Source organism: Lithobates pipiens, unplaced genomic scaffold (assembly GCF_037356315.1).
Source record: "Lithobates pipiens isolate NorthernLeopardFrog02 unplaced genomic scaffold, aLitPip1_a1.2 Scaffold_25, whole genome shotgun sequence".
Classification (NCBI taxonomy): domain Eukaryota; kingdom Metazoa; phylum Chordata; class Amphibia; order Anura; family Ranidae; genus Lithobates; species Lithobates pipiens.
In genome coordinates this window covers 137,001,311-137,023,809 of record NW_027507787.1, presented here as the reverse complement: position 1 = coordinate 137,023,809, position 22,499 = coordinate 137,001,311, and the positions used below count along the sequence as shown (strand labels likewise).

The following is a 22,499-nucleotide window of genomic DNA, read 5'->3' as shown; positions in this document are numbered from 1 at the left end:
GTGATATGGTTCTTTAAACAGCCATGACGATATAGAGACAAAAAATGAAAATTTTGAAAATAAATGAGCTACAAAGAGACAGTTATATACAATATGCAGGCAACAAATGGACAATTGTTGTAATACATGGGCAACAAATGGAAAGTGGTTACAATATGCAGGCGGTAAACAGGCAATTGTTACATACATGGGCAACATAAGGCAAAACAATATGTGGGACCACTAAGGTAAGGGACATTCTTGATGCAAATGACCACCAATGTAAAGGGAGTTTCTTGAATTGGTAATCAGTGGGAAAATGGTTTTGCAATGTAGCATCAAAGCTATAACTATGCCGGCATCATTGGGTGGGATATCAATCATAGTCAATTGTGTGTGCACTACCATGGCACCCCACAGTTGGCTGCATCCACTGTGAACCACACTCCTGCTGTGCCACCTGTATGCTACTGTTGATGGATCGGCCAGTATATTGGCTGTTATTTACAAATACCTCCTAATTGCATTCCGCCTGATCCAAGTTGCATCTCCAAAGCAACAGATCAATCAGAAAACATCTTTCATTGCTCCAACTACAGATAAAGGAAATCAGACTGGAAGTTATGGTTTAGGACGAGCTGGAGGAAAGGAAGATTTATCCTTGAAAATGACAAGCAGACAGATACCTGCCTATCCTTCCATGACTTGTGCCAGCACCAAAACCCATTGCTATACTTGCCCAATGGGGACAGCAGTACACACACAATAACGCTGAGCCTTCACTCTTCTGCACACACTTACTAAATATCTCTGTGTGACAAGCGCACCTCCGCCTGCCTGGGGCTCTCGTTATCAGAGTTAAGGAGAGAAGAAATGGCTCATTTGTTGCAAAGCTCAAAATCACGAGCTTCTCTTGTTTTTATTGAGCAGCATATAGACATATTGGGTCTTTGCTTCATATTAATTAAGTCAGATTAATGAGTTTTCTTTAATGGTGGTTATTAATCTATTCATGGTAATGGGTGTGCAACAAATATTTATTAATATGAGCCATATCTTTTCTGACTATTGGACATTCGCCTTGCCTTTGAGCGGCAAATAATATCTTTTATAGACTTTTCTCTTGGACAAAATCCTTAGACAAGAAAATAGGACTAAGTATTCAGATTCTGTTAAAATAATGTTATTTTTTTTCCCCTTTTACCACGGTTTGAGATAAATTTGCATTACCAGTCTCTCTAACAATATAAAGCAGGTGCACTTAAAAACTTCATTGTGTCTGTCTATAGCAGTCCTAGCTTTTTTCCCCCTACTTTGAGTTATTTCCATTTAAAATTGCATTACACTGAATATTTTGCTCAATGGTTTTATTGTATAAAAATAATACATGATATTCAAAACTCTACAGGTCCAAGAAAGAATAAATTGCCTTGTGCTTTTGGTTGCAGCAGTTTTCTAACAGACCAACATATCAATATTATTAGGTATTTTGTTACTTAATCTAATCGGACGTCTTTTCCTTGGCTCTAAATATATGCCAGTGAATTCAGCCTTCTACAGGGGCTTTCACATTGCTATATTCCATGGAAATCAACCATGCTATTAATAATACTGTATGTCTGTATATCTATATATAGATATACCTATCAATATATATCTATATATAGATATATCTGTCATATATATATATATATATATATATATATATATATATATATATATATATATATATATATATATATATATATATATATATATACTGTATATATACTGTATATATGCATACAGATAGATAGATAGATATACAGGGGGTGCCCGAGTTGCAAACGGGTTAGGGACTGCCTGTTTGTTTCTATCTATCTATCTATCTCAGTCAGGTTTGTTCGTAATTCGGACATGCATGCGCAGAACGGCTTTTCCGATGTTTTCTGCTGTTTTTCACTGTTTTCCAACATCGTTTTCTGATGTTTTCCGCTGTTTTCCGATGTGCTCACCGGCACCACCTGCTGTTCATAAGTAGGAGTTGGTCGCAAGTCGGAGGTTCGTAACTTGGGAACCCCCTGTATATCTAGATATATCTAATATATAGATATATAGATATAGCTATAGATAGATAGATAGATGTGTGTGCATTATATTATTTATTTAAAAGGCAGTATGACCACACAAGAGAGAAAGTATAAGAGGCATTAACCTTGTAGCCTGTCATTAGTCATTCACAATTTATCTACCTAGGTTATACGAGTGACTGATTGGAAGGTACTAGAGGCATTGGAAGCCTGGACTCGGATGGGAATACTCAAAATTTCAAAGTGAACAGGAACAGACTCTGGATTTATGAGACAGAGATCCTAAATTGTCAACTATCATGAATAAGTGTAAATTCACACTAGTGCAGGGATTGGTGTTTTGTGCATTTTGAATAAACTTTGTACAAGAAGAAAAGGAGCTGATTGATATGGTGAATCACGCACCACACGCCCCCCCCCCCCCCCCTATGGCTCACTGAAGCTGCAGTGGACAGCTGCCACACAATCAGCTGCCACACAATAAGCCCACTGCAGTATGGCAGTTGTCCGATTAATGTGAATGGGTCCTAAAGGTAAATGTATTCTATTCAAGGGTTAACATGCTTTTTTGTGCATTTACACGCTTTGCATTAGCGTGTCAGCCCATTCCTTAAAAAGGATCACCTAAAACTTTTTGCACAAAGGATTCCCACTCATGCGTGCAGTGCAGGAATCTATGAGGTATGAAAAACAGCAGTGCGTGCAAGCATGTGCAGAAATCCCACATGCATGCTGAAATGTTCCACACATTACTGCCAGGCCCTAAAAACCAAGGAGAGATCTACAAAACTTCTTAAGATGAGGGCAAATAAGAGGAGCAATGGGATATATTAATGGTGGCTAGATGTCTAGTGGCCCTTCAATGGAAACACCGAAAGCCTCCAATACTATCTGATCTTTATGCCAGAATCAAAGACGTGGAGGTTATGGAGTCCATGTCGGCTAGACTAACTGAGCGGGTAGACCGACACACGGCAACATGGGATCCTTGGCATCAACGGGTGAATCTCCCTTGATTCCATGAGACCCCCCCTGCTCTTTATACCATAAGCACTCGTAGGAGAGATGAGCCCAGCTGATTGGAGCTTTCCAATATCTCTTCCCTTCTTTTTTCTTCCCTTTTCTTCTCTCCTCTCCCCCTTTTCCTCTCTTTTTTTTTTTTCTGAAAAAGCAGGCCACACAATTATAAATTTCAGAACACGCTAATGGCATGTCTGACAGGTTACACCTTTATAAAACAGAAGGACACAATGCTGGATAGCAGTAAGAGCTTCTCTAACTAACTATGCCATTAGACTTTGCATCAATCCTGATGTATCAAGGATGCCTATGCCGATCTCCAGAGTTTGTTATTACCCCCTCTCTCTCTTTCCTCCTTCAACTGTGTTTTATACCTTTGTATTGAAAAGGCTAAAATCAAACAAAAATTGTCAATTATAAATAAAAAAAGAGAGAGGAGCGATGGGATGAAAACATTGCGTAAAGTACCATTTAATGAGCCTCAAAGAACAAAACATTGCCTAAATTATTTGTGGGTATGGCAGTGTTACAGGATAAAAGGTATGCAGAGATGTAGCCTGCAGTAATTGTATCAAGAGGATTACAGAAAACAAATTTTGCTCACTTACCCTTTCTCAGTTTACCCACATCCTGCCCGGCCTATAGCAGAATGACGGCCTAGCGGGGGATCTTTTATTCTGACTAGGCATCATATGATGTCCAGCAGGATAAGCCGCTTGTGCACTCCCCTGTGTGCATGCAGAGCGGCGATCATGGTACGGTGTGTTGTTTTGACATGCCACATCTCCAATATCGGTAAAGAGCCTATGACGTAGGCTTTTTATCACGTGATCAGCTGTGACCAATCACAGCTGATCACAGTGGTGACCAGAAAGTGCTGGTTTGCACTGACAAGGCCCAAGCAGAGGAGAGCACGAGCCGCCGGCCACCCGCTGCCACTGTGATTGGACATAACAGGAGCCAATAAGTGGGTCTGGTGGCCACAATGGCAGCTGCGATCGTTCGAGGGAATGACAAAAGAGCGGTCTGCCTACGTAAACAATGCAGACTGTCGTTCTGTCACAAAGGAAGAGAGAGATCTGTCATTCCTACTAACCAGGAACACCGCTCTCTCTCTCTTCGTCTAGTGTTAGCATCCCCCACACAGTTAGAAAGCACACGTAGGGAACGCGTTTAACCCCTTGATCGCCCCTGATGTTAACCCCTGTCATTTATACAGTCTCTGTATACTGACGATAGATCTGCATAAAGGGATTTTTATTTGCAAAAACGTAGACAATGAACAGTCTCTTAAAATAGGATCAGAGGTTTAGGAAGAAAGTTCAGGTACTCTTAATGTCAAAGTCAACAATGAAGGACTTGCTTGCTTTGACTAAATCCAGAGAATAGCCATTCACAACTGGATGTTCACTTTAGTTGGATAGTCCCTCTCTCACAAGCCGTAGCAGCCAACAAGGTGCTTTACTCAGGAACAAGTGTGTGATACCTGGATCTTTCAGCCAGCTTGGCGATACCCATGAGACTGGATTCACTTAGGTACTTCAGCCCCACCAGGCTCTTGCTAAGAAGCCAACCTGTACATGGCCTTCTTCTGAAGAGTCCTCCCCTGGATAGCTACAAAGTTGCTGGGCCTCTCCAACTACTGGAGATGGCCCTGACCACCTCGGAATCCTTCTTTAGTTTCCTTGCCTCGGGCTAGCCAGCCCAGAGACAATAAGTCGGGTGGATCCACACCCCAGGCCATAGCCTTCCTGGGGGCTGGTCAGGAGGACCAGGACCATGGAGCCAGAACATACTTCTGGACCATAACCCCGAACCACGTGACATCTGTATCTTAAGTACCCTCTCCCAGAAAGCACAGCAAAAATGACACTCCCACTGGGCGGGCTCAGAGAGAAGATAACCTTAAAGCACCCAACCAGACTGTGGTTCCATGCCTGCCAGAAGAGACAGTGCCCCCTGTGGCCAGGCTGAACATCCTATAGTCCAGTCAGACTGATGCTGAGGTCCAAATTTGAAACAATTGTACCCAAACCAAACTGCAGTTCAGGTGTAACCTTAACTTTCAAAAGATATAGCGCATGCTCTTCAGGCCTAGAGGTGATTCAGTTCGCATTGTGCGCTATACAAGTATTCATTCATTCATTCATTCATTCAAGAGCCGGCGTTACAGACACAATAACTTTTGCGCAAACCGATCAATTGTTTTTTTTTTTTTTACCAAAAATATGTACAGTAGCAGAATACAAATTGGCCTAAATTGATGAAGAAATTAGATTTTTTACATATTTTTATTGGATATGTTTTATAGCAGAAAGTAAAAATATATATATTTATTTTTTCAAAATTGTTGTTCTTTTTTTTGTTTATAGTGCAAAAAATAAAAAACGCAGAATTGAACAAATACCACCAAAAGAAAGCTCTATTTGTGTGTGTGTGTGGGGGGGGGGGGGCATCAATTATGTTCGGGTAGAACTTCGGACGACCACAGAATTGTGAGCTACCACGGAATTGTGACGCAGTGCCGTGCCACAAAAAATGGCCTGGTCATTAAGGGGGCAAATTCTTCCAGGGCAGAAGTGGTTAATGTGAATTTTAATGTGTGGAGTCAGCATACAGCCACCAAGAATGTTTACATATGTGCTTCAATGTGATGTGCATGTGAGTGGTGAATCACTCTTCATCGTCAATTACAAGAGATTTTCACAACTGTAATTAGGGCAAACTTAAATCCTTTGTTACTTCCTAGAGGAAGGGAAGCAAACAGATAATATTAAAGATAAACCATGACTTTCTTTACGTCATATTGAGTTACAGCATAAGCTCTTCTGCTGATATTGCTCACTAATCACTCAGTATAATACATGCTTATATAACCAACTCACATATAAAATTAGTCTAGAAATATTTTTAGTTAAGACTGAAGATTTTGCATGACCTGTATTTCAAACGTTAGAGAGAAATGCCTAAAAAAGTATTTATACTCCTTGAAATTTTCCACATTTTGTCATGTTACAACCAAAAATGTAAATGTGTTTTATTGGGATTTTATGTGATAGATCAACACAAAGTGGCACATAATTGTGAAGTGGAAGGAAAATTATAATTTTTTTCAAATTTTGCTACAAATAAATATGTGAAAAGTGTGGTGTGCATTTGTATTCAGCCTCCCTCTGTCAATACTTTGTAGAACCGCCTTTCACTGAAATTAGAGGTGCAAGTCTTTTCGGGGATGTCTCTACCAGCTTTACACATCTAGAAAGTAAAGCCCCGTACACACGACTGGACTTTTCAACATCCAAAGTCTGACGGAATGATTCCGGCAGACTATTCAATTGTGTGTGGGCTGCAACGGACTTTTGATTCGCAAAAGTCTGACAGACTTTAGAAATGGAACATGCTTCAAATTTTTCCGCAAGAACTCTGCCGGACCCAGTTCCTACCGAGAAATTCGCTCGTGTGTATGCTATTCCGACGGACTAAAACCGACGCTAGTGCAGCTATTGGCTACTGGCTATGAACTTCCTTATTCGAGTCGAGTCGTACGTCATCACATTCGAATCCGTCGGAGTTTGGTGTGATTGTGTGTGGCCAAGTCCGCTCATTCGGAAAGTCCGTCAGAACTCTGCCGGAACTCCGTCAGAACTCCTTCGAAAGTCTGTCGGACATAAGTCTGGTCGTGTGTACGCGGCATAACATTTTTTCCCATTCTTCTTTGTAAAATAGCTCAAGCTTTGTCAGATTGAATGGAGGGCGCCCCGGCGAAAAGCAATTTTCAAGTCTTGCCACAGATTCTCAATTGGGTTTAGGTCTGGACTTTGACTGGGCCATTCTGACACATGAATATGCTTTGATTTAAACCATTACATTGTAGCTCTGGCTGTATGTTTGGGGTTGCTCTACTGCTGGAAGGTGAACCTCTGTCGTAGTCTCCCGTCATTTGCAGACTCTAAGGCCGCGTACACACGGGCGGACTGTTCGCCCAACTTTGTCCGCTTAACAGTGTTTGGGCGGACAGTCCGCTCGTGTGTGGGCTTTCAGCGGACAGTTTCAGCGGACAGTTTGACGAACAAGGTTTTTCGGAAATTCCGTAAAACTGTCCGCTGAAACCTTGTTTGAGCGAACAGTCCGCCCGTGTGTAGGCTTGTTCGACAAACTAAGTTCCGCGCATGCTCAGAAAGGCTTAACACGCCGAAAGTTATAATGCAGTGTATAGGACGTCGTATTTTTCGTCCCGTCGTACGTGCCGTTCACGTCATCGCGCACGGTTTCAGCAAACTGTTAGTTCGTCGTGTGTGGCCATGTCCGTCCATGCTAATTTTGAGCGGACTGTTTGCCGAAACTGTTTGACGGACAAAGTTGGGCGAACAGTCCCCGCGTGTGTACGCGGCCTAACAGGTTTTCTTCTAAGATTTCCCTGTATTTGGCTCCATCCATCTTCCCATTAACTCTAACCAGCTTCCCTGTCCCTGCTGAAGAAAAGCAACCCCACAAAATGATGCCACCACCACCATGTTTCATGGTGGGGATGGTGTGTTCAGGGTAATGTGCAGTGTTTTAGTTTTCCGCCACACATAGCGTTTTGCTTTTAGGCCATAAAGTTAAATTTTGGTCTCATCTGAGCAGAGAACTTTCTTCCACATGTTTGCTGTGTTCCCCACATGGCCTATCACAAACTGCAAACAGTACTTTTTAAGGCTTTCTTTCAACAATGGCTTTCTTCTTGCCACTCTTCCATAAAGGCCAGATTTGTTTAGTGCACAACTAATAGTTGTCCTGTGGACAGACTCTCCCAGTTGAGCCGTGGATCTCTGCAGCTCCTCCAGAGTTATCATGGACCTCTTGTCTGCTTCTCTGATTAATGCTCTTCTTGCCTGGCCTGCCATTTTAGGTGGACAGCCATGTCTTGGTAGGTTTGCAGTTGTGCCATACTATTTCCATTTTCGGATGATGGATTGAACAGTTCTCGTGAGATGTTCAAAGCTTGGGATATTTTTTTATAACCTAACCCTGCTATAAACTTCTCCACTTTATCCCTGACCTGTCTGGTGTTTTCTTTGTTCTCCATGATGCTGTTTGTTCACTGAGGTTCTCTATCAAACCTCTATAGGGCTTCACCGAACAGCTGTATTTATACTGAGATGAAATGACACACAGGTGGACTCTATTTACTAATTTGTTGACTTCTGAAGGCAATTGGTTGCCCTAGATTTTAGTTAGGGGTGTCACAGTAAAGGGGGCTGAATACAAATGCATTCAGCCCCCTTTACATATTTATTTGTAAAAAAAATTGGAAAACCATTTACCATTTTCCTTCCACTTCACAATTATATAATATATAATTATAACATAGACGTGGCACTTTGTCCCTCGGAATTGTCTATACAGGATCGGAATTTAAACTATTGGATTTTGTTGTCGGAAAATTTTAGGTTTAGCTCTCAAACGTGTGTCTGAAATTCAGATGGAAAAAGTCAGATGGAGTCCAAACACAATCCGATTTTCCGATAACATGATCCAATAGCACATTTTCCGTCAGAAAATCCGACCGTGTGTACGGGGCATTACAAGTACAGATGATACAGTGAAAAATGTTAGTGTCTAGAATTCAGGCTGGTAAGTACGCATAATCCAATTTGAAAGAATACCTTTATAATATTTCCTTATCCGGCCAAACGATTTGTAAAAGTATTCAGCCATTCTTACTTTTAAGACATCACTGCCGAACAGGATAGCCAGGTCAGTGACCTCACTTTTTGCAATGGCATTTAAGCAATACAAATTGGTCACCAATCTGCTCCCGGTGTGTGACTGGAGCGGAAAACTGATGAGGTCATTATTTTGCCCTTTTCTCCTGCAAACGATCTTCATACTGATGACTGACAGCACTATGAAAAGCAATAAATTGTCTCAGAACGCTGCCCTTTCCTCTCCCTGTGTGAGGTCTGATGTGTCTGGGATTACAAACAGCTGATATCAAGACAGGTTCAAATATTGGCCACCTCTGTGTAAAAGTACATTTAATGATTTGTTTTAATAAACACAGAAAGTGATTTCATTCAAACATTCAACATTCAGATGCAAATGTAAAGTAAATATATAACTGAAATTTTTGTTTTGGACAATATGATGAAAGGTTAGAGCCTCTGTCAGGTTTTTACTGCTGTCTGTGACCCCTCTAGAGAGAATCACCTTCTATTTGTCCTGGAGACTTACTGCCTTGCTTTCACATTTCTTATGTCTCCAGGACTGGAAATAAAGGAAGATCTCCTCCACAGCACACAGACAGATATGGTAAACTGACAGGCATTCTAACCCTTCTCTATTCCATCCAAAATTAAAACAAAAAAGTGTTGGCTTTACGCAGTGGCGGGTGGTGCTCAAAATTTTTGGGGGGCACAAACATACTGAAAAATTCAGAAAAAAAAACATCATTTGCAGCTTCACTGTACCATCAATTGCCGCCACTGTGCCATCAAATGCAGCCACTGTGCCCATCAATTGCCACCACTGTGCCATCAAACACAGCTGCTGTGCCATCAAATACAGTCACTGTGCCCAATAAAATGCAGCCACTGTGCCCATCAAATGCAGCCACTGTGCCCATCAAACACAGCCACTGTGCCCATTATTTGCCACTACTGTGCCATCAAACGCAGCCACTGTGCCCCATAAAATGCAGCCACTGTGCCCATCAATTGCCACCACTGTGCCCACCAATTGCTCCCATTGTGCCCCATCAGATGCAGCCACTGTGCCATATCAAATACTGCCAGCTGACCCACCATCTGCACTTACCTGCAGCCTCACTGTACCATCAATTGCCGCCACTGTGTCAATAAATGCAGCCACTGTGTCCATCAATTACCCCCACTGTGCCATAAAGCACAGCCACTGTGCCATCAAATACAGCCACTGCGCCCCATAAAATGCAACCACTGTGCCCATCAATTTCCGCCACTTTGCCCATCAAATGCAGCCACTGCGCCATCAAAGCAGCCACTAGATACCAAGGTGCCATACTATTCTCAGATCCATCCAGTTGAGGCCACCCCCCTCTCCTTCTTTTGAGGGAGAATGGTTTGGCTTCCATTTCCTGCAAAGAGTACTGTGTTCACAATACATTTCATGCCATGTAACTGCTTGTATACGACTTACACTTCTTCTTCAAAAATGTATTTGTCCTTACTACGGTATATTCTTTGTCATGTACCATCCTTTTCAATAAAAAAATTTTGAAAAAAAAAAAAAAACAGCCACTGTGCCATCAAACTCAGCCACTGTGCCCATAAAATGCCACCACTGTGCCATCAAATGCAGCCACTGTGCCCCATAAAATGCAGCCAATGTGCCCATCAATTGCCTGCAGCCTCACTGTACCATCAATTGCCACCACTGTGCCAATAAACGCAGCCACTGTGCCCATCAATTGCCCCCACTGTGCCAACAAACACAGCCACCGTGCCATCAAATACAGCCACTGTGCCCCATAAAATGCAGCCACTGTGCCCATCAATTTCCGCCACTGTGCCCATCAAATGCAGCCACTGCGCCATCAAAAGCAGCCACTGTGCCACCAAACACAGCTACTATGCCCATTAATTTTCACCACTGTGCCTTCAAACGCAGCCACTGTGCCCCATAAAATGCAGCCACTGTACCCATCAATTGCCAGCACTGTGCCCATCACTTGCCACCACTGTCCCCATCAAATGTTCCCACTGTGCCCCATCAAATGCAGCCACTGTGCCATATCAAATGCTGCTGGACAGCTCCTCAATGTCTTCTCCCGTCTTCTCTTCCTGTCCTCTGCTATGACTTCTGGCGTCCAATCACAGCACCTGTAATTTCAGCTAACAGGTTATGGGTAACAGATCCAAGCACCTGATTGGCGGAGAGGCGGCTTAGTGTTAGAAAAGCAAATATTTATTGGCATTTCTAACACAGCTGAGTGACCTGTGAGCACCTTTTTTGATGCCTATTAGAGGCTATGGCTCTAATCAGGTGCTTCAAAGCCCCCCCCCCCCCCCCCCGATGCTGTAATTCAGACATCCTGTGCCAAAAAAGGGGTCGGGTGCCTGAATAGGGGGTGGCAGCAATGGACTCAATGCAATGCATGAGTCTATTGGTTTAGTAAAAAAACTCATATAATGGTCACTCCTTTCCTCCCCTCCGCAATCTCTATCCTCCACACCACACAAGCTGATCCTACTATGCTCTACAAGCAGTGTGCTCACACTGACAGCTTCACAGAGAATAAATCAAGGCAGTTTCTCCTTTCCTCACCGCTTGCAGCTCAGCTCAGCTTCTCTCTCAAATCAATCGTTCAGATGTAATAACAAACATAAACTCCATAGTGGTCTCTGCTTGTTACTTTATTAACCACTTGCCGACCAGCCACCGCAGTTTTACTGCAGCAGAATGGCATGGCTGGGCGAGACGACGTTATGTAACATCGTTTCACCCTGTGGCCAATAGGGCCACACGCGCCACTCGCCCCCGGAGCCAATGCGAGTGCCTGGCGGTTCCGATCACCGCCGGGCTCCTGAGATCACTGCTGATACACCGAGAACCAGAATCTGTGTGTTTCCGGTTCTCTGAGGAGAGAAGAGACTGATTGTCTGTTCTTACAGAGTATGAACAGCGATCTGTCATCTCCCCTAGACAGTCCCCTCCCCCCTCCTGTTAGAACACAGAGAGGGAACACAATTAACTCATTGATCGCCCCCTAGTGGTTAACCCCTACAATAATCAGTGTATTTTTATAGCACTGATCACTGTATAAATGGCAGTAGTCCCAAAAAATTATCCGATGTGTCCGCCATAATGTCGCAGATCGCCACCATTACTAGTCAAAAAAAATGTATAATAAAAATGCCATAAATCTATCCTCTATTTTGTAAACGCTATAACTTTTGTGAAAACCAATCAATATACACTTATTGCGTTTTTTTTTTTACCAAAAATATATAGAAGAATACATATCGGCATAAACTGAGGAAAAAAAATATTTTTTTATATATTTTTGGGGATATTTATTACAACAAAAAGTAAAAAATATTGTGTTTTATTCAAAATGTCGCTTGTTTTTTGTTTATAGCGCAAAAAAATAAAAAACGCAGAGGTGATCAAATACCACCAAAAGAAAGCTCTATTTGAGGGAAAATAAGGACGTCAATTTTGTTTGGGTGCCACATCGCACAACCGCTTCAATTGTCAGTTAAAATGTCGCAGTGCCGAATCCCAAAAAGTGCTCTAGTCAGGAAGTGGGGAAAATCTTCCGGGGCTGAAGCGGTTAAAAACAGCCCCAAAGCTTTCCGTCATTGTCCCTAGAAGAGCAAAGAAGGGAGGGGAGAAGAAAAAGGGCCGCTCTGCCATCAATGAGGTAGTTACTAGGGAATACACCATCAATATTCACAAGCGGATCCATGGCATTGGAAATCCGCAAATTTGCAGTGAAAGAAATGCGTACTCCTGATGTGCGTATTGACACCAGGCTGAACAAAGCTGTGTGGGCCAAAGGAACCAGGAATGTTCTATACCGTATTCGTGTGCGTTTGTCCAGGAAGCGTAAAGAAGATGAAGACTCCCCCAACAAACTGTACACGCTAGTAACATATGTGCCGGTTACTACATACAAAGGACTACAGACAGTAAACATTGATGAAAACTAAACTTATTCTTCATTGTTGAAATAAAAAAATAAAAATAAAAAAACAGCCCCCAAATTAGGTACACTTACAAGATGCAAGGATAAAAACAGCATAAGAATATATGTCCAGTCGTGGACGTCATGGGCTTGGCTCCTCCCCTCTATACGCGTGTCACCCTCTGATTGGGCTTCATCAGTAGATCGTGATTCTTTTCAGAGCTGCACCAGATTTTGCACTCTCCGGTTTTAGCAAACCAACCCTACAGTGTCCAATTTGTAATGGGAGCTTCGTGAATGTGGTGAAGTTTCACTTTGCAAAAAATTACCCAATCAGGTGCAAGGAATTTACAAAAAAAAAACATTTTGGCTTGCACATGGTTGGATGATGGAAGTCAACAGAGATCAATCATTCTCTAAGCTCTGGGAACAATTCCCTTTCAAAGTATAACTTCCCTTGCAAAATGAACAGTTGATCTGCTTTTAGTAAATCAAACCTTATGTGTTCTAAGAGATCTTAGAAACTGTAGGTCACCTCCATAGCATTACTATTTCATAGTATACTGTATGATCATTGGTCACCACACATTCATCTCTCTATGGGGGCTTTTATAAATGTAATACGGGCAGTCTAATTACCTTGTCTAAGCTTGTTCTGGAAATTATACACACAAAAGTTCCTTTTTTTCTCCTTTTCTTGATTTTATCCCTGCTGTTTGCTGACTGAATAGTTTCTGGCTTCTTACATAGGAGCCTTGGTGCGCTGCCAACTTTGAAAGCGGAAATTAAAGGGTGACTTTGGATGGTAGCGAAGGTTGGCAATTTTTGCAGCCCAAATTATGCAAAATAATAGATGCCGAAAACATTGTAGCGTAAACAATAATTTGTTAAGCTTTAAGAATGTTATAAATATGCTGTGTGCCAGTTCTGAATGCAATGATATGATTGTTGTGATGATTGTTTCACAAACCTTTTATAGAACAAAAATAAGGGATATTTGTGGTACGCATTTAAAAAAAATATACAAAAATATTCAGATATTTCTTTTCTTTTCTTTTTTTCTTTTTTTTTTAACATAAGCTTCTTACACACAGACTTTTGTTAAAAATATGAAATAATAATTTTCAACATCATTATTGTATACCTACCTGTCCTCCGTAAGATTTACCCCACTTTCATGACCAGGCCATTTTTTTGTGATACAGCACTACATTATTTTAACTGACATTTGCACGGTCATGCAACGCTGTACCCAAATAAAATGTATATCATTTTTTTCCCGCAAATAGAGCTTTCTTTTGGTGGTATTTAATCACCTCTGCATTTTTTTTCTTTTGCGCCATAAAGAAAAAAAGACAGAGAATTGAAAAAAACACAATATTTTTTACATTCTGCTATGATAAAAATCCAGTAAAAAAAATGTTAAAAAATCTAATAAATGTAGGCCAATGTGGATTTATTTGCGCACATGCTGTAGTATCTACAAACTATGGGATATATACTGGAATTTTTATTTATTTATTATACAGGCATACCCCGCTTTTAAGTACACAATGGGGTTTATTTACTAAAGCTGGAAAGTGCAAAATCAGGCTCACTTCTGCATAGAAACCAATCAGCTTCTAACCTCGGCTTGTTCAATTAAGCTTTGATAATAAAACCTGGAAGCTCATTGGTTTCTATGCAGGAGTGAGCCTGATTTTGCACTTTCCAGCTTTAGTAAATAAACCCCATTGTGTACTTAAAAGTGGGGTATGCCTGTACTACTAATTGGGACGATCAGTGACTTATACCAGGACTGGGATATTGCATCAGGCAATCGGACACGAACTGAAAATTTTGGCACTGTGGGAACCATGTGGCGATCAAAGGGTTAAATGTGTGCCTAACCAGTGTTTGTGTGTACTATGTGTGCTATTTTTACTTAGGGATGTGATGGATTTTATTCCCTTTCATGGGCAATGACAAATTACAGTGGCACGTGCGCCCACGCCCCCTGTCTGGTAGTGCAGACTCATATGTGTATATATATATATATATATATATATATATATATATATTAATATTATAATTATATAATATATTATTATATATACTTATACTTGATACAGAACTACTACAGAATGGCTGCCCTGAAGCAGTAAATCTGCTATGGGGTGGTCGGCAAGTGAATGGTATACATTACGGATAATCTTGAATAAGCAGATTTTCATTCCCCTCCTTTCTTAGAACAAAGTCCACTTTTTTAAGGCTGTAAATGCAGTTCAAATAGTGTGAATGATCCTATAAGTAACATAGTTAGATAGTATAGTTATTGGAAATGTATATATTTATTAAAGTAGCTTTAAGCCTAATCACTGATATATTAATATCTTAAACATGACATGAGATAAGTTCAAAAGTAATTTTAATCTTTTGAAAAGCTTTTATCAAAAGAATAACTTACATAGTTACATAGTTGGTGAGGTTGAAAAAAGACACAAGTCCATCAAGTCCAACCTATGTGTGTGATTATATGACTGTATTACATTGTATATCCCTGTATGTTGTGGTTGTTTATGTGCTTATCTAATAGTTTTTTTTTAAACTATTGAAGCTCCCTGCTGAAACCACCACCTGTGGAAGGGAATTCCACATCAGTGCCGCTCTTACAGAAAATAACTCTCTACGTAGTTTAAGATACACCTATTTTCTTCTAATGTTAATGAGTGGCCACGTGTCTTATTAACCTCCCTGGCGTTATGATTCAGTCTGGAATTAGGTGCTGAAAGCGGTACAATTATTTTGCACGGAAATCTGGCTTTTATTTTGTAGTCCTGTAATTCTTAGGAATAACGCTCTTAAATCTGTTCAAACCAGAGTCTAGCAGACATCCCGGGTATGATAAAGTTTATAATATAATAAAGAATAATAAAAATTATTCAATAATGTAATCAAATCCAAAAACACTGAAAAATTTACACTTTTTGGTTGCTATGGACAATCTCCAAATTCCAGGCAGTAAAAAACAGTATTTATAATATAAAAGTGCATGCAGGGCATTGCACAGACCACTAGGGACAAAGGGGCTGTGTATTTTTTAATACAGCACTGTAATCTGTAAGATTACAGTGCTGTGTGTGTTTTGTGTGTTTTTACTTTTTTGAATTTGCTGCCGTTCTCCGCTCCCGTGCGCCGTAACGCCGCAGGGAACGGAGCTTGGCGGCATTCGGCACTGTGAATCGAGCGGAGGACGGCTCGATCACACAGCGCGGCGGACATCGCTGGATCCAGGGGACAAGGTGAGTAACTCTCCCTGTGTCCTCCCCTGCATCGAGCGAAGCCATCCCGAGTCTGGCTCGGGGTTACCGCTCCTATCAGTATATTCCTACCCCGAGCCAGACTCGGGATTACCGCTAGGGGGGTTAAACTCTCTTCTGCAAAAAAAGTTTTATCCCTATCTTGTAACCTTGTCAGGAAGATGTTGTTATAGCATTTCCTTTTATAGGGTGACTCTATCAATAATACCAGTTGTTTACATTTTCCTCTATTCCCAATTATTTACCCTTGCTGGCCATATATATATATTACCCTTTAATTTTATTTGCACTCGTCTCTTTCCCTCCTTAGGGCTGATTGCCTTGCTTATTACTAGCATAATACTATATATTTATTTGTTTCTTATTATAAAATAGCTGATAATTAGCCCTCCTTTTACACAAATAACTCCAGACATCCATCTCTTTCTCGCTATAATATCATTCAGTTATATATAGTGCTGAATATTTAGAATTTGGGCTCATCCCTTTGTTTTATGTTCTGTTTAGAGTATCTATCTAAGCCATTTCAGTACAATAATGACCTCATCACTACAACACCTCTCTAGGCACCCCTGCATTATCCTTCATATATTACTGAGCATAGTAAGTAAAAGTTGAGGCCATGTGGCTCTTTCTATTGGACAATGATTCATGTCCAATATAAATGTTCAAAAACATTTTCCCCCTCTTTTTTGTATTTATAGCTTGATCCTTTTATACCTCCTGTGGTTGTGCACAGCCTCTCCCCACTTTTGCTTGGTTGGGTTGGTGGGGCTCTCCCGGTCTGTGCTCTTTGACTAGGATTGGTGGAGGTGGGTATATATCTTTGAAGCCATGACAGATGTTATATATAAAAAATATATATGTGTATCTTTATATTGATGTATACTTGGTATTTTCTTTATATTTAATATTTGACAAAAGCTTTTTTGTATTTCATTAGTGCTAGAGCTCTGTTAATACTAATGGTCCCAAATAATCCCCATGAGGAAGCCAATGCTGGCAAAACATGTTGGGATATAACATCTACTTTTGACCATCTTCTCCCTTGTGGGATACCAGCGACCAGTAAAAAGCAAACTGTTACATAGTTAGTAAGGTTGAATAAAGACACCAGTCCATCTAGCTCAACCTGAGTGAGTGTCTACAATTGTCCCTATCCCTGTACATTCACATCAGTCCCTAACCTTAAGAAGCCCACAATTCAAGGTCCCCATTCATATACTAGGGTCAATTTTGGACAGAAGACAAGTAATCTACCTGCATGTCTTTGAAGTGGGGGAGGAAACCGGAGTACCCGGAGGAAACCCACGCAGTTCGGCGGACCTAGAATTAAAACATGTTTTAAATTTTTTCCGCCGAAAGTCCACCGGACCCAGTTCCTGTCGGGAAGTCTGCTCGTCTGTATGCTGGTCCGACGGACCAACTACGTTGCAATGGCAACTACAGCACCTGCCAGCAAGAGAGCTTCCAGCGCGATCCTATCATGCTGGTTCTCTGCTACAGGGTACTTGGATAAGGGTCTGGTATGGATTTTGGGGGGACCCCCACGCCGTTTTTTCGGCGTCAGAGGTTACCCTTAAAATCCATACCAGGCGACGGGGCTTGCAAGGTGTCAATCTTGCCCGCCGATGAAAGCGACGAGATTGACTTCCTTCTCTAGTCCAGTCATACCTGGAGTCACGTTCAAAATGAACGGACTTTAGTCTGTGTGTGGGCAAGTCCGTTATTTTGAAAGTCCATCGGACCTCCGCCAAAAGTCCGACGGGAAGTCCGTCGGACCTAGTCCACCAGAAACTCAGTTTGTGTGTGTGCAAGTCCGCTCGTTCGGATAGTCCGGCGGACCACCGTTGCAAAGTCCGGCGGAAAGTCCGATCGTGTGTACAGGGCATTAGGCTGGGGTCACACTATCTTCACATGCGGCTCACAGCAAGGGTCCGGTGCATCTCAATTCACCATTTCAGGTCTGATTTCAGCCCAAATTTTTGGCTGAATTTGGACCTGCCATGGACCAAAAGACACACAGGGCTGCTGTGCAAATTTGCACCAGAGCCACAGCGGAGATATTTGAATTGGCTCCATAGAGATCCGGTCAAAATCTCCTGCTATTGCGAAATTGGATGCGGGAAAATCCACATCCAATTCACAATAGGGTGAGCCCAGCATTAAGGTAGCAAATTTCAACACACATTATGTGATCATGGCCAACTGCTGTAACCATCAGGAACTGAGAAAGGGACATGCAGCCATTACTGATGGCTATAGAAGGTCAGATCTAAGAAGAGTAATGCATAAAAATGAGGAAACAGTACTTTCCAAAACAATTACAATGGCTATTTTTTATCATAACCAGAACTTTAGCAGCGTAAATGTCATGCAGTTATGGATTTAGGGTTTCAAAGTTAACTTCCCATCAAAAATCAGGATGAGGTTAGTAGAGTCAATGTTCCTATTACATTACACAGTCCTGTCATTCTATCATTTTTGGAGCAGTTGGAATGGGAGAAATTTAAGCAGACTTGTATTAAAAGGAGAGCACAAGAAGGATCGCCAGTGCGATTATATTTATTTATAGATCAATGATCAGACTGGAGGAAGAGAAAAGACACAGGAAGATGCAGATCTACAGACTCTGAGAAGTGGTATCATCTTCCTGACTAGGTCATGGGGCTTCAGTTTATGAAGCATGAGATGGAATGAATAGAATTACAGCTATTCAACGAAAAGTATTTATATATATATATATATATATATATATATATATATATATATATATATATATATATATATATATATATATCAAGTTTTTTTTATTTAGCATTTTGCTTTTACACCTATCACATGCAGGGTTGTGTAGGAGGTTATTCACTCTGTCTTAAAATGCAGATTTTGTTTTTTTAAAATAAAGCGCTATTGCAGTACTGACAAGCTTGAAAAATCATTACTGTCAGATGCATGCATTTACAAAGAGAAAAAAGAATAACAATAGGAGACGGAAGTATCATATGCATTTCTTCTTATATTACATGCCAATCAATGATATACATTAGCAGATGACATTGGTGGCTTACACAGAAAATTGTATTACATGCTCACAAATGTTTTTTCTTACAGAAAGACAGTTTGTCTACACTGCAAAAATTCATTAGAAAAAATTTAAGCAAGTCAAGAAAAATGTGTGGGACCATTAAAAGCTTTTCCTTGAACACATTACACAACAGTCATGTAACTCTTAAAGAGAACGTCAAAAAAAAAAAAAAAAAATGCTGTGTTTGGCTTTCTCTGAATTATGTGGTTCTGGATTCAGTCAATCTTATATCCGGGTTGTGCTGGACACCTGAAGCCTGGCTGAGTGCACAGGTGTGAGGGGGCATTATACACTCAGGTCTGAGGATAGCTAAGGGCTCCCAGTTTGCAGACCGCTCCCAGTGTGTTAGACAGAAGCTCTCAACGAGGGGTCAGAGGGCCCAGCCAGAAGCCAGGAGACAGAGGTCTCAGTTCCAGGAGTCAAGCCAGCTCTTGTCAGGGGTGTCAGGAGAACCCCAAACTTTAGGCCAGAGGTAGGCTGTGCAGAAGGGCGCTGCCTCTGAAGGCTAGAGAGTCTGACAGGCTGACCCCCCACCCCTTCAACCTCTGCAGCAATGCTGGCAGCACTCGTATGTCTATTTCCCAAAGACAACCTCTGGATATGACACTGCGCTTGTACACTCAACTTCTTTGATCGACCATGGTGAGGCCTGTTCTGAGTGGAACCTGTCCTGTTAAACCGCTGTATGGTCTTGGCCACTGTGCTGTAACTCAGTTTCAGGGTCTTAGCAATTTTCTTATAGCCTCGGCCATCTTGATGTAGAGCAACAATTATTTTTTTCAGATCCTCAGAGAGTTTTTGCCATGAGGTGTCATATTGAACTTCCAGTGACCAGTATGAGAGAGTGAGAGCGATAACACTAAAATCAACACACCTTCTCCCTATTCACACCTGAGACCTCGTAACACTAACGAGTCACATGATATATATATATATATATATATATATATATATATATATATATATATATATATATATGTGTGTGTGTGTGTGTGTGTGTGTGTGTGTGTATTCAGTATCTCTCTCCAATACATGCACATTTTCCATGTACAAAAAGTGCATATTGATCTGTGAGAAATACAGTATGCTCTTTAAATTCTTCCTAACCTCCACCTATCCCATCCTTCTCTGTCCCACTTCACATGCTTGCATTGATTACTTTCCCAGAAAAACAATTCTGGAATTTTAGATAATGTCCAAATATACAGTACAGCTTTTTTAACAAGAGATGAGTTTATGGTGTAATCAGTGCCTATAACAACAAGCTGCAGATAAGGCCCCAAGTGACTTTAATTACCACCTTAATCAGCGACGGAACCTGTGTAATTAATGTGTGTTTGGGTTTAAAGGAATGAGGTAGCAACCCTAACCACGTGGTGCCTTTTGCCATCTCGGGCACCTCTTATGGACTTCCCTCGTCTCCCAAATGACACAATCTTGAGACTAGTAGCACTTATTTTTAATGTTGACACTCCTTACCTCACCAACATCTGCAATAATCATGTAGACAACAACTAGGCTTAGTATTACCATTGAAATCACAGTATCAGTGGGTGTTGCTGTTACTAGCTGTAGGCTGTTATGGGGAAATTATGTCATGAAAACCATACTGAGACTCTTATTATTAGGCACCATGCCTGACTTAGTTGCCATTTACTTCCACATCTGTTGCCACTTACTTGAAGAAATAGTCAAATTGTAATGTGTGATGCTTTGGAGGAATTTAAAGATACATCTAAAGGACTGCTCACCAATGGTCTAGAAGGCATCAAATAGAGCCGTTTTGAATGTTTAACAGATGCTACGAACTAATGTTAGGTTTTGGGGCATTTTAAAAAAAAACACAAGCCAGGCAAAAAAGAGTTTCCAAGGATTTTGTGTTATTTAAGTGATTAAGCATCTGTTAGCAGGCAGTTTAGATATGTCACATAGTTTTTACACAGTGCTTCTTGAGGGAACAGTAAAATGCTCTAGATTAGAATTACTTCATTAACTAGCTGCGTTCCTACTAGATGGAAGGTAGCATCTTGTAAGAGCATTTATATAGGTGCTTTCACCTGTCATACTACAGCACTTCAGAAAATTGGCAACTAACAATAGTTAGCTCTGTTAATAGGGACCTGTATGTCAAATGTTACATACTAGCATACTGTATATTCATGATTAATCAGGCAGGTTTGTGCATACCGTGTTGAGAAGCTCCCTATGGTGTCATGAACCCATGTGTTTTCATTCCCTTACTTATATAGAAAATCACGTCTTACTTTTAAGATTTGTAGACAGCTCAGTTTATGTATAGATTGTTGCTGTAGTGTCAATTTAATAAAAAGTTTAGCCTTAGTCAGTGGTAAACCTGATATAACATATGTCTATGATATTTGGAGCATATTTGACAGTGTTGTTTATGGCATATGTTACCTGAACATTTCATATTCACAATTTGTGTATGCTTGTCAGAAACCATGAATCAAACTGAGACAGAAGTACAATTAAATCACATTTGTTTATTAATAAAAATAAAAAGGTAAATAGGAAAAAGTGTAGTCAAGCATAGCCAGAGTCCAGTAACCGGATCGAGTAGTCAGCCAGGCCAGAGTCCAGTAACCAGATCGGGTAGTCAGCCAGGCCAGAAGTCAGGGATCCAAGTAGAGCAACAGCAAGCAGGATAAGGAGCCAGGAGGGATGTCAGCAAGCCAGTCTTTAAACAAACAGCAGGAGATGGTTTCTAGTGATGTGACCAAGGCAAAGCCAGAGATGAAGTGATCTGGAAGGCTTTAAGTAGGCAGGTCAGACGAGCGTCATCAGGAACAGCTGGTAAGTGTGGAGAGAGATGAGAGCTGGCAATTAGCCGACAGCTGAGCGGCCAGCCCAGAGAAGGAAGGGCTAAGCTAGCCCTGAAAATGCTGTACCATATACCTGTCTAAAAAGTATACTGGAGTGGACTTACTAAAACTGGAGAGTGCAACTTTACTTGCAAAATGAACAGTCCATTTGCCTTTAATAGGTAAATCCCTTTGCATCTAGTAACTTTGAGCCTAGCCGTGCTATTTAAATGTGTCCTTCCACTGGCCAAGTTGGCCAGTTTTACACTGCCGTGTTACCTGTGGTCTCCCAATGATAGTAGTAAAACACTTTCCTATGCTTTTTCTTTGGTACATTTGGGCTAATTTTCCCTCATTTAAAATGATCTGCAGTACACCTGCCGAACAGTTTTGTGTCAGTAAGAACAGGGACATATCTAACTATAGCACAAGGGAAGCTGGTATAAAATGGGAAAAGGGCGTGTCTCAGTTCCGATTAGTACATACATAACTATGATTTATTTCCCACGGGACTTTAACCTCCCTGTCGGTATGATTACGTCAGATTTTTGATGCTCAAAGCGGTACAATGTT

The 22,499-nt window shown here is 41.1% G+C and overlaps 1 protein-coding gene and 1 pseudogene across 2 annotated transcripts in view; both read left to right on the top strand.

Moving 5' to 3' along the window:
* Positions 1-22,499, top strand: part of NRG3 (neuregulin 3) — a 1,280,962-nt gene that overhangs the window by 92,783 nt on the left and 1,165,680 nt on the right. The window lies entirely within an intron of this gene.
* Positions 3,586-12,771, top strand: LOC143930027 (large ribosomal subunit protein eL31 pseudogene; annotated as a pseudogene).